The following is a 13,862-nucleotide window of genomic DNA, read 5'->3' as shown; positions in this document are numbered from 1 at the left end:
GAAACAGCAGGATGAAGAGGGATTAGCAAATAACCCTTATGTTTTTTAACTGATAGTTTTCAAAACAGATTCCTGGACCAGCGTCATCAGACTCAGCTCTGAACTTGGAAGACATGCAAATTCTCAGCTCCATCCCAGACCTATTGAATCAGGAATGCATGGAGAGACTTTATAAGTTGTGTTTTAACAAGCCCTGCAGGTGATTCTGAGGCACACTCAAGTGGAGAACGGGGTTCAAATGCTCAATTCCCACAATGGTTTTGAGATAGTCACCGTGGCTGCTCCATTTGGCACCAACTGGTGTAAAAACCGCAAAGCAGAGAAGCCCTTAGGTTGTTATTTGACCCCATAATTTCAAGATAAGTGGACCTCACACCTTAATAGGGCTGGAAAACTTTGCTGGGGGAGGAGGAAAGAGGCCAAAGGAGCTTTCTGAAGGAACTTGTGACTTGTTCCCTCTTGGGGCTCCAGTTTAGAAGAATCTGGGGGCAAACACAGGGATAGAAACCTCCATTAGCTGCTATAGTGCCTTTTTGGATTCCATCGAGGTCTATAAAGTATAGTAGCCACTGCAGGTGTATTATCCCCAATGAAGATTTATTTATCCATCAGTGAAGAATATTGTGAGTTGAAATCATATTGGGTGGAAGAGAAGATTGTCTGCCAGTACCTGATGCTGGGAGTTGCAAAGTTGGAGGTCAGAACCTGGGGAAAAATATCAAGGCATAACATAAATGAGACTGATCAGGACAAGCAGGAAAAACCTAATATTTGTCAACGGCAATACAACTCAAGATTATTTATCATTATTATACAATGTAACAGGTTAATTTCTTTATTACCCATAGGAAGAGTAAAAGAGCAGAAGGAAGAAAGAAAAATGCAAGGACCCATGAGATGTATTTGGGTGCAGGTCAAGGAAGTGCTAAGAACTTTATATGAATTATTTCATTTACTACTCACACTTAGAGAACTTAATTGCTTAAGTTCCCAAGTATTGAAACTCAAGTTTGTAAGTATTGAAGCCAGGATTTGAACTCAGGTATGTTTGACTGAGTACCTGATGTATATTGGTAAATATAAAACCTATTGTATTTTAACATCTATAAACTTCCTATTATATCTGGGGCACTGGCATAAGCATTTTAAATGCTTACTTCATGAAAATATCATAATGACTCTCTATTAAGTAGTTATTATCACCCCAATTAGGAAATGAGCCAAGAGAGGAGTCATTTCATTAGCAGTAATAGGGTAACTGTAGCATCATCCATATTCAGCTATGGTTTGGTGGGACAGATGTAGAAGCAAAGATGGATCTCAGTAAAGAGGAAGCACAGGGACCACAGTGAAGACCATTTATGGTCAAACAAGCCATGTTCTGATTTTTTTTTGGTTAAATGTTTCTGTTTGCTAAAGCTTCCAGAATATAGTATACCAGAATTGGATTGACTTTTACAAAGGGGAATTATTATTAAGTTGTAAATTTACAGTTCTAAGGCTATAAAAATGTCTGAATTAAGTCATCCAGAAAAACATACCTTGACTCTGAAGAAAGGCCAATGGCATTTCTCTGTCACATGGGAAAACACATGGTAACATCTGCTCTCCTCCTCCCCTGGTTTATGATTTCAAATGTCTCCCTCCCTTATGATTTCAAAAGCCTCACAGAAAGGCTCCTGTGAGCCTTTCTGGCTTCCCCTGGGGCATTCTCCTTCTGTATTTTCAAACCTCTCTAGGTGTCTACTCTCTGTGTTGGCTCTGAGCACTCTCTCTCTCCTTGAGCAATTTTAAGCACTCCAGTAAACTAAATTAAGACCTACCTTAAATGGTTGGGGCCACATCTCTATGTAAATAATCTAATTAAAAAGCCCTACCACAATTGGGTGGGCCACATCTCCATGGAGACAACCTAATCAAAAGATCCTACCCACAATAAGTCTTCACCCACAAGATTGGATTAAAAGAGCATGGCTTTCTGGGGTGCATAACAGTTTCAAACCAGCATAGGAGAGATCTTGCATCATCCTGGTAATATCTCTGGAGTCCATAGAATGAAACTGCCTTTAGAGTCTCATGGAATGATGGAGAAGAGAATAAATGGAGAATTGATTCTTCCATTTAAGGCAGCCAACTGTTTCTAGAGCTCTGTTTGCTCTCTGCAGAATCACTTTGAACAGCTACTTCCAACTGGCATTGACATTGTCAGTTGACAATGACATCGGGACCAAAGATGGAGATGATTCAGAGTGTCAAGTGTTCTTATTCCTGGAAAAGACTTGTTTCAAATTGGGAACAACTTCAGTGACCTCTATTAGGACTCAAGAATGACTGAATGATTTGGGAACTTTGATAGTTTTGTCCCTCAAATTGTTTGTAAGTAAAATTCTTTAGAAGTAGGTAAATAGTACTGGAAATACAGGACTTGAAACTACATAAGGTATTCTATTTAGAATTAACTGAAATAAAAAGAATATATGTAGTTAATTTCAATTCAGACTAATAAGGGCATATTATTATATATTGGTGCTTCTAAGTTGCTTGGCAAGAGCAATCAATTTTGAAATGAATGCGAAAGCTTCTCCTCCTAATTTTTTTTCTCCTTAATGTTTCATATATTACAGTTTAATAAAAAAGTAAGTCATTTAGCCATAACATTCATATAAATATTCTTTAACATAATTATGTACAATGCAACAACTATTCACTTATAGAATTAACCTATATATAATTTTTACAGATTTAAGTATATACAAAGATAATATTTATAAGGGCTTATTAATATTAAGTACTCACATACATGTATGCATATCATTAGTATTAAAATGACCACAAGGGAACTTACTGGATCTGATGTTTTCAGCTTATGCTTTGCTATATTTTGAGGAGTCACGTTTTACAGATTTGTTTTTTTAAAATACCTCAGTAAAGTTATCTGTTGATAAAGTGCATTGGTTTTCTTAATAAAGAATGATGCCATTTAAAGAAATCCTGGGCCATTATGTCCTAGTGACAAGCATAATTAGGAATGTCTGTCTCCAAGTTTCACGAAAATAGAGAAAAAGTTGTTGTTCAACTGAGCCAAATCATGCTCTCTGCTCCATCTGAGTAATTTAGGTCCAGGCTGGACTGGACAGCGACAGGTGTAATTGGCCCAGTCTCAGCAACTTCAGCCTTGCAATTACCATAATGAGGTAATCTATAGAAAGGTCAGAAGCTAAGGGCCAGTTGGGCTGTAGCCTTCTAAGACTGTCATCGGTAGGAGAACAAGGAGTCCATTCGGTCAGAAGGAGAAGCTGAATAGATACTGGTAATTGGCCCAGTGACAAGAGTGTCTGCCAGAAAACAACAGAAACAGCAGCACCGTTGAAAGATGCAGTGGCAAAAATGGGATAATGTGGGATGAATCACCCCAGTGAATTTATAATTGTATAATAAATAACGCTTGGGGAGGTATTGTAGGGGAACTGTTAAATACGAGGAAAATATTTTAGACTATAAATTCATTAAGAAATTGAAAAATGTACTTGTCTTAGTTTGTCGGCATTGACATAACAAAGTACCACAGACTAGTTAACTTAAGCCTTGGAAATTTATTGTCTTACAGTTCTGGAGGATAAGAATCTGAAATCAAAGTGTCAACAAGCCCATGCCTTTTCTTAAAGAGGAGAATCTGTTTCAACCATCTCCTGGCTTCTGGTGGAGAGCCAGCACTCCATGATGTTCCTCAGCTCTATGGTGGCATAATTCAACCTCTTTCTGTCACATCTCTCTGTGTCTCTCTCCAGTCTGCCTGTGTCCAAATTTCTTTTCCTATTAAGGATACAGATCATACTGGATTAAGATTTATGCTAATCCAGTTTGTCCACATCTTAACTAATAACATCCTCAGAGATACGATTTACGAATAGTTTGACATTCACAGGACAAGGAGTTAGGACTCAAACATATCTTTTACAAGGGCACAATTCAATCCATAACAATACTTATTACCAGTTTCTCATGATTTAATAATCCAAGTGTCTTGGTCATAATGCACATATCCATGGTAGAGAAAGCTCTACCAGTCCATTTGCAAATTGTGTAGGGATATTGAAGTTTCATGATTTAAACACTTAGGAGCAATGTACTTAAAATGAGATTCAAAAAAGGATGTCTCTAATCACAGATTCCTTTTTAAGAGATTGGGGTGGTGATTTTCTTAATGTATACACTATGCCCAAGGTTGGAAATCTTGTGAACCTTACTCTCAACCAACCTGCTTTAGACTAGTGAGACTCTTTCTGTGGTCTGAACCAAGTGCCCTCCAATAACTCTTGCAGCCTCCTCCCTTTTCACCATGGGTCTCTGTGTGTCTGCTGTTCTACACTCAGTCCTCTGAGTGTTAAAGGATGAAGAGTTCTTAACTGATGTTTCTCGACCAGCCTTATTACCTCCCTTTCAGCTTTGTGTGAATTTCAAATCAATAGGAACTTTCTTTATGGTACTCCCTTTTGATAACTCCCTAACAATAAGCAGTGGTTTCTGTTATAAAATTCACTTCTGTCATAATCTTCCATAGTGTACTACAGTGCTATTTCCAGGAGAATAATTCCTCCAAACCACCTGTGTACTGGATAAAAAGAAAATTGGGTAGAGAAAGAGAGAGGCTCTGGCTACTTTGTCTGTGGGTCCTGCTGAACATGGGCAGGGCTTTTTTTCTGCTGTAGCATTCACCCTGCCTCCCTATGCATTTTATGTAATGCATCATCTATACTAGCACCTGCATAAATGATTCTTGAATGAGTTCATAAATAACATAAAAAGATATCTAAATACTGAAGAGCTCTTCTCCATTAATGCAGGTGACCAATTATTGAATGCTTCTAAAATCTTTTCTGGAAATTCTCTATTGTCATTATGGAAAGGCATGGAGCTTGTCCACAGCCTGGGTGAAAACAACTGCTGCATTGTTTTCATGGCGAGACATGATGCTTCCCCTCCCTACAGAAAACTACAAAAATAACTAGAAGCCATGTTTGCAAGTCCAGTTCAGTACCATGTTCATGCATTAAATGTCAGTCACTGATGTAGGAACTGGAGACAGAGAGGTAAAAATAACAGTGTTTGTTCTCAAAGGAGATGCATATTCTTATGGAGGATACAGGTGCCTGAACGGTAAATCTAATACAATGCAGGGAGTGCTAAATTAAAGAGATATTTATAGGGCACTTTAGGAGTATATAAAAGAAACACTTAGTATAGCCTGGTTCATAGGTGTGGGTGAATGTGGAAGGGAGGGAAAGAAAAAAGCTATCTCCTGTTTCAGTTTGCTAATGCTACCAGAATACAATATACCAGGAATGAATTGGCTTTTACAAGGGGATTTTTATTAGGTTACAAATTTGCAGTCCTAAGGCCATGAAAATGTCTGTGTTAAGGCATCAACAAGAGGATATCTTCACTCAAGAAAAGCTGATTGTGTCTGGGGTTTTTCTGTCACACTGAAAGGCACATGATGTCCGCTGACCTTTTTCTCCTGGATTGGTTTCAAAATAGCATTCTCAGCTTCTGTGGGTCCTTCTGATTGTTCCTAGGGTGTTTCCCTACTTCTTAAGACTCTCTTGGCTCTCTTAAAAGACTCCAGCAAGCTGATTAAAACCTTCCTTGAATGCGCGGGTCATATCTCCATGGAAACAACCTAACCAAAAGACCTCACCCCACAACAGGTCCTCACAAGATTGTATTAAAAGAACATGGCTTTTCTGGAGGTACATAACGGTTTAAAACCAGCACACTGCCTGATATGAATTAGAGGTAAGTAGGAGCTGGATGAATTGATCAAGGAGAATTTTTTTGATAAAGCGACAATGTGAACAAAAGCACAAACACGAAAATAGAGCAATGGGGAGGTGGAAGGGGTGGGGGATGAGACTGGAGGGGTAGCGAGTAGTTGCATTACGAAGAGACTTGTAAAACACGTTTAACTGAATTGAATCTGTGTCCTAACACTTACAGGATACCACTTAATCGTTTAAAAGGGGAAAGCCATGTTCTGATTCATCTTTCTTAGGCAGGGTTAGTGTAGCGTTGCTAGATTTAAATGAAAAAAAAAATGTAACTGGATATCGGGTTGAATTTGAATTTTAGATAAACAATAAATAATATCAGCAATAAGGATGTCCTAAATGGAGAGAGTACTTGTAATAGTTTGAAGCTGTTATGTACCCTAGAAAAGCTGTGTTCCTCTAATCCTGATGCGATATTGTTGGGTGGAAAATTTGATTGGATTGTTTTCATGGAGATGTGACACACCTAATTGTGGGTTGGACCTTCTGATTAGAGATGTGACTCTGGCCATTCAAGCTGGGTCTCTACTAGTTTACCGAAGTCCTTTAAAAGGAGAAACACTTTGGAAAAGTATGGTTGCTTCAGAGCTGGTTTAGACACAGACCTTTGGAGATGCTTAGAGGACCAACAGAGAGGAAGCAGATGACTAGTCAGGGACATTTGGGTATACAGAGCCCATCAGGCGTTCCCATGTGCCTTCCCATGAGATGCTAAGCTAGCCAGAAGCCAGAAGGATCCACAAGGGCTGACAGGGACATTTGAAACCAGAGGCTGGGAGAGGATGCATATCCCAGCCATGTACCTTTCTGTGTGACAGACATCAGTCTTTCATTGGAATCAAGGTATCTGTCTCTGGATGCCTTAGTTTGGATGTTTTTGTGGCCTGAGAACTGTAAACTTGTAACTTAATAAATCCCCTTTATAAAAGCCATCCCATTTCTGGTATATTGCATTCTGGCAGCTATAGCAAGTTAAAACAGTCCTCTTATTGGAATTCTTTAGAAGAGCATAAAACATGTTCAGAAGCTAAGACATGAAATTCAGAGACACACCCAGAGAAGTTAAGAGAAAAAGCCACAGATGAAGAAGCCAGAAGTGGAAACAAGGAAACCTGGGGGAGAAGGACCAGGAAACTTTGCCATGTGTCTTGCTATCTGAAAGAGGAACCAAACTTGCTAGTAACCAGTCTTCAGAGAAGGTATTATCCTGTTGATGCCTGAATTTGGATATTTTCATGGCCTTAGAATTATAAACTTGCAAGCTAATAAATCCCCATTGTAAAAGCCAACCCATTTCTGGTATATTACATTTCATCAGCTTTACAAACACAAACACTACTTATTTTTATCTGAAATTCTAACTTAGCTGGGTTTTTTGCATTTTATCTGGCTACCCTCATCTGGTGGCAGTGTGGATAATGGGTTTGAGGTAGCTAACACAAAAGGTATGGAAACTATTTGGGGGTAAAGAAAGGTAGAGAGGGACATGCAAATACAATTGAGGAAACTGAGGCTCAGCCAGATGAAGAGGCTTCTCAAAGTTGCCCAGGTGGGTAGAACTAGTTTTGATCCCTGGTCTCTCCAACTCCAAAACCCATGCTTTTATCCATTATGATCTACTCCGTCATTAACTGTCTTAGTCACCTGTTTATTTTTCCTTAAAATTGCAAAGTCCAGTTGAAGGTTTGTTCTATTATGCATAACCATCTCAGAGGAAACTGACAAACAGACGTAATTGGTTGCCCCAAATCACTTGTGGATCAGTGAAGGCCACTCCTTCCTGAAGGTCATTCTTTAGGGTTACTTCTTTCATTCAGGCCTTGCAAGGAGAGCAGATTCTGTGTGTGGCATGCCTAGCATCAGAATATAGATAAAGGAAGTTGGAAGAATACAAGAATGACTATTTCTGTGGTTTGTTCTGCATTGTTAATCTTTACTTACTTTGTTCTTGATATGTGCATTCCCATTAAATTTTCATGGCAACCATTGGGGGCTCATTCTCTTATCCCTAATTTTAGAGGCAGAATCTGAAACACAGATGGAGTACATAATTCCCCCAAATAAGGAAGTTATAGAACTGGGGATGGATTCGAGGAAGCATCTAATAAGTGCCCGCCACCAAGTTGTTTTGTGTGTAAAATGGAAATTAGTAATGTTTAGGATCATTAACAATGATCTCCCAGCTTAAAAAACATAGGGACTGAGATACAGCTTGGGGAATACTTTCTTATGAGCTTGAGAACTTAAACAGCTTACTTAAACATGGGGTTTTGGACATGAGGAAATCTTCTCTTCAGAAGATTTTTATGAGGAGAGCATGCTCTTTATAAGCCAAAAAGTTCTACAAAATGCTGTTATAACACAGTTTTTGAGTGCTATTTTTAAATAATGTGCTAATTTCCAATGTATTAGCAAATATAGAGTCATAATCTGAAATACTTACTTTTGTTAAATATTCATTTATAACAAAGTAATTAAGAGAATTTATGATTCTTAAGTGATTCAGTTAAATTTTATATAGCATCCATTAATATCATTCTTAGCCTCAGTTATTTTTTTTAGTAGACTTTTATAACACTTTTTATAAAGTAAGACTTGTTTTAAGGTTCATCTCCCTTGGACCCCATCCAAGGGGATTAATTCTCAAGTATAAATAGGATCTCATAAAATGTTTTCATCACTGCTAAGGTGTCCCATGCCATGTACCCTTAGGACAAGATACTATAAAGGCTCCAGTGTTACACAACCTTGATTTCATTCCCCTTGTAATGAGGGAGAGATTAACTAGAGCAATTCAATGGGTTCAAAACCAAAGATAAACTGGTTAAATACATAGTTGTAGGAGATGACCAAACTCATCAAGCTATGCATACATTGTATATGATTACCTAAATGATCCAATTCTACTGGACTGCTGATATAACCAGTTAGTACAGAATACAGTAATATGGACTGAGACCAGAGGTACTTAGGGTCAAAGTCAAGAAATCTTAGATCCCATTTCAAATATCTTCATCTCTCCACAGCTCTCTTACAATGTAAAATCCTAATAACTCAAAATTCCCAAAATAAATACATGCTTGGTGTTTATCTTTAAAAGATAACTAAAAATTCTTCTGTGCATTGGTAGAAACCATTCAAATACTGCTTCTCTAAAGGCAACATTTACACTTTTTTTTCCTGCAATGTATGTTTTTGCTTTAAGACAGGATTTTATAGCAAATTAAGTGGGGGAATAGACCCTCTTATCTATTTGTTTGGAAGCAGATGAAGAGCCAAAGAAATAAAATAAATGAGGCCAGAACTACCGTGTCGTTTTATTGTACACGAGAGTAAGATGCAGCCCTTAGGGCTGAAGGCTGGCGGGTCTGTGTTATTTTAAGTTTAGTTGCAAATATGGGTAATTTAATAAGACAGCTTGTTTCTAGTTTTCCTGGACTATATGGCCCCTGTCCTTTCTCTTCCCTGGTCAAATTTAGAGGTCAACCTCAGGTCAGATTTGGAGAACAAATCTTGGTAATATAAATACATGTTGCTGGGCAATGTTAAGAATGGAGTGTAAGGTCCCTGATCCTGCCCTCTGGCTTTTTATTTCTTCATTTCTGCAGAGAATGTTGACTGAAGCCTTTAAAAGCGTTTCAGGCTGGCATACTTTCAATTTCTCAGCCCAAGTGGCAATTACCTGGAGAAAAAATTGTTGATTGCATCAATAGAAGAGTTTTCGCCTGTGTTTGCCAAGGCATTTTTATTAATATGAATTAATCAACTCTCCTTTACCAAAATTAAGGGTAGGGAGGCAATTTTATTATGTGTTGCAACTGGAGGACTATAATAATTATTCAAGGTGTGGTTGGGGGCTCACTGGCAGCTGTGCTTCTTGTGTCCAGATTAGTTGTCAGTCACATTGTCAGTCACCAACTGGAAGGCTTGAAGGCCATAAAAAAAAGTCAGAGCAAAAACAGTCACTTAAAGAATTTACTTACCATCCCCTTCTCTTTTCCCACGGCTATACCTCATGCTCATGTATGGAAACTTGCCCCATCTTTAGCTGTAGGTGTGGGAAACCCACAAGAAATCTAGATCGGCAAAATCTGGCCTCTAGGCTCCTTGTTTTCCCAAACTACTGTAATGTGTGATCTGTTCAACGAGTTGGTCCAGAGAATTCTGGTGTTTTGATAGCATTTCCCCTGGAAGAGTTATTTTTGTGGATAATTTAAAAAGCAAGATTTTTGCTTAGATTTTACATGCATAGTGATGATTTTAGTAGCTCATTCACCTTCCTAATTTAGGCATATATCCAAAGGAGCTTGCATTTCTGAGTATATACTGATACAAGTAAAAGAGGCATGTTAGAAATCAAGATTAGGATTAAAAACTGACTTTTACATAACTGATACATTACTGAAACCATTGTGAGGGAGTTGGTTTTGACAGTATTTTCCTTGCTCTGCACAGAGAAGCAATATATGTCAGCAGACTGCTGTCTGGGTTGCTATAGATTGCAGCACCTCTGCCACTGATTAATTTTTCTAAACTTTAATTTCTGAAAATGAGAAAAAAATGAGATAGTTGTGCTGCATTTTGAAACAATAATGAAGAAAACATGATACATTATTTGGCAAAGTAATTTATAAGTGGGATATAAGTGAAAAACTGAAGATGTTTAATAACCAAATTCAGTAGACTTTGTGGAATATTTAAATTATTACCACATGTTATTTGAGAAAATACATTTGATATATTACTGGTGATATAGTGATTCTTCGCCACATGGTAGTGCTGTTATGAATCTAAAGTTGGGTAGGTAGAAAGGCATTCTCTTTCCCTAAAAGACCCATTGCAAATTCTCATTATGTGAAGACACTAGTTCTTAATTGCCTTAAGAATTCTACCAGCTTATCAAAGCTTTGCTCCCTGTCTTTTCTACACCATATCCTGCAGACAAAGATCCTGTAACTTGATTTTTTTTTCATGGATAGTTCAATGGGTTATGTTCTCTGGTTTTCATGTTTATTGACATTTTACTTGTTTGTGGCTCATGGCTTGTAAATTGTAAAATTTAGTTCAGTCCCCAGTCCAGGTAGCTATGAGGACATTTATTCATTTATTTATAAACTTTCCCCAAATAAAGATAGAATAGTATACTGAAGAAAGATAATTTGTGGCTTGTCTGCATGTCTCTGGGCATAATATTGAAATGTCTGTGGATGGATAGTAAGTGTGGCCCAGTGGGGAAAAGGACAGCCTTGGATTCCAGGCCTGGCTGTGCAGCTACTTGACCAAATGACCTCAGAAAAGTCATTAAGTCTGCGGCTGACTCCGTGCGTTTATACAATGGGATTGGATGAGGGCCCAACCCCAAATAGATGCCCAATAAATAAATATTGAATGCACTTTCCTCTATTTCTAAAATTCTCTAATTCTATGGTTGTCATTATGACAGCTACACAGTTTCAGGGATGGAATGAATTTTGGGGTTCACAAATCTAACACTGATCAGGGTCCTCGAATTGCAAAGTCAAGTGGAAAAGAAACAAGGAAAGAAAAATCGGCTGTGTAAGTCAAAAGGTGATTCATTCCTACACTTTTTAACGTTACCCACAAAATACTTTTCTAGGCTGCATATGCTTATCTCCCTCAGATTACATATAAATATGATTGGTCACTGTCAAACAGACTGGACTCTCTTTGATTTTTTTACTAGTCACCTCAGAATCTCTGCCTTTGATAAGCCTAAGATTATCTGATTCTTAATTTTTAAATGTCTCCATATAATCTGTCAAGGGTGGCAACCCTGATGAGTTGGCTATTACTTTCTAGTTTTGCGATGATCTGGAATTGGCCCAAGATGCTCTTGGGTTTGTCCCATCTTTAGTTTACGAATTAAAACAGGAAATACTTCAGACAATTAAAAACAGGACCAAAGTGGTATTTTACAACATGAATAAAGTATTGGTTAAAAGTGGAGGGGATTTCCATTAGCAGAAACATTTCTGTTTCTCTAACTCCATAGGAATTGTTTTTCTCAACCTGGGATTATGATATTCCATTGACAGGCACTGATGAAAGATAACCCAGAGATAAAGCGATTCCTCAGTTAGGACTGAAGGTAGTTTTATACCCAGAAGGGGCGAAGTGTACTTGATGACTGCCCAGTGCCATGGGGCTTATTTGTTCAGAGGTTTTTTTTTTAATCTGTTTTAAAAAACACATAAAACGTGCCATGCCCCTGTGGCATCAGGGCTGTACTCAGTATAAGAACTTTCCCACTAGATTGGGTTTAAGCCTGGGCCTAACATCTGGAAGCAGATTTTGTAATCTGGACTTTATATCACCAGTGAAGAATAGCTCTTTGCAAATAGTCTGTGAGCCCAACAGTGTTCGTTCAGAGGCCAGATGATTTACCTGTACATTCTTTATGACCTTTTGTTCTATGGCACTTAAGATGGAGATGCTGTCATCCATGGCCTGTGGAAGAAACGGCTGTCTAAATATCCCCTAATTCTCCCTTGCCCACCTCCAACCCATGACGCCAACAGGCAGAGTTGAGCTTTCCATGCTTCGGAACTAACCTTGAGATTCTCAATGGCCCCCAGGGCCCTCAGGTAAAAGGCTAAAGATAAAACTCTTCCGCATGGCTGGTAGGGTAGACCCTTTCGGAATGGGGATTCTGCTCTTCTGCTTGTCCTTCTCTCACACTCCCCATTAAGTGCCTGCCTTATCCCCTGCCTTACTTTTGAATGAATGCCTTAGTCATACCTTCCCTGTCTCTGGCACTAAAATTGATGCTCTTCTCTCAGTGTTGCCTATTCTTTTAAATTTGTTTGTTTGTTTTTGCATGGGCAGGCGCTGGGAATCGAACCTGGGTTCCAGTAAGACAGGCGAAGATTCTGCCTGCTAAGCCACGATGGCCCACACCTCTTTTAATTTTTTAATGCAGTTTGAGATATATTCACACACCATGTAATCATCCAAAGTGTAAAATCAGTGGCACACAGTATCATTAAATAGTTGTGCGTCCATTACCACAATCAGTTTTAGAAGATTTTTATTATTCCAAAAAATAAAAATAAAAAAGAACCTCACCCCCCTATTATTTATCCATTTTTTGATCTTTACTTCCTTACTCATCTAGCCATACACAGGGTAAAGGTAATGTCAGTCACAAGGTTTTCACAATCATGTGGCCGGACTGTAAAAGCTATTTAAGTATACAATCATCAACAAGAATACAGGCTACCAGATTCAACAGTTTCCTGCTTTTTCCCATACTAATTCCTATTGGTTCTTATGGTTGGCTAAAATGTCACTTCTGCCAGGAAACCTGTCATGACCCCAAGTTTAGATTAGGGAAGCTCTTTATTTATCCTGTAGCACTCTGCTTTTCTTCCTGGTTTTATGCTTCTCAGACTGCATGCATTTATGTGTTGGCTTGCGTGACTCGCTAGACTAGAAACTTCATGACAACATGGTCCAGGTCTCTTGTTCCTCATTTCTTACCATTCTGAGTCATTTGCATTCTTCACTCCAGTAAAGGTGGAACATTTAAAGTTCCCTGAACTCTCCCAGCCACATCTTCTCGTTCTTTGCATGTCCAGCTCACAGGCCCTGGAATACTGTCCACCTCCTTAAATGTTCTCTCCTCAGTCTATGTGGGTAACTCCTGTTCAGTCTTTATGACTCTTTAGAACTCTGGCATCCTGAGGCTGGATAACTTTCTCCTCTAGACATTCTAATGCCTCTCTATGTTTATCTGTGTTCACCTGTAGTGTATACCCATAAAAAGTGTATAGTAGTTAGAAATATGAAATAACTGCACACATTTTTTAGAACTTGTTTTTGAGATGTTAATATCTTGTTGACTTTTTCTAAGAATTACTTTCTTTAACAAAAATTAAAGAATTATACACTTTTTTTTAAAAAATAAAAGAATGGAAAATATGGGGGAAAACAATAAATCACCACGAACCCTACCACCTTGAATTAAACAGCATGTACTTTGTTAATTTTTTGGGCATGGACAGGCACCAGGAA

At 38.3% G+C, this 13,862-nt stretch overlaps 1 long non-coding RNA gene across 1 annotated transcript; it reads right to left on the bottom strand.

Moving 5' to 3' along the window:
- Nucleotides 1-9,523: 9,523 nt before the first annotated feature.
- LOC143689669 (uncharacterized) lies at nucleotides 9,524-13,542 on the bottom strand. Its single transcript, XR_013178875.1, has 3 exons — nucleotides 13,329-13,542; nucleotides 12,234-12,296; nucleotides 9,524-9,754 (listed from the first exon to the last, which is right to left on the bottom strand). It is a non-coding gene; the product is annotated as an uncharacterized LOC143689669 (long non-coding RNA).
- Nucleotides 13,543-13,862: the final 320 nt, after the last annotated feature.

Source organism: Tamandua tetradactyla, chromosome 7 (assembly GCF_023851605.1).
Source record: "Tamandua tetradactyla isolate mTamTet1 chromosome 7, mTamTet1.pri, whole genome shotgun sequence".
NCBI lineage: Eukaryota > Metazoa > Chordata > Mammalia > Pilosa > Myrmecophagidae > Tamandua > Tamandua tetradactyla.
This window is presented reverse-complemented; position numbering and strand designations above follow the sequence as displayed.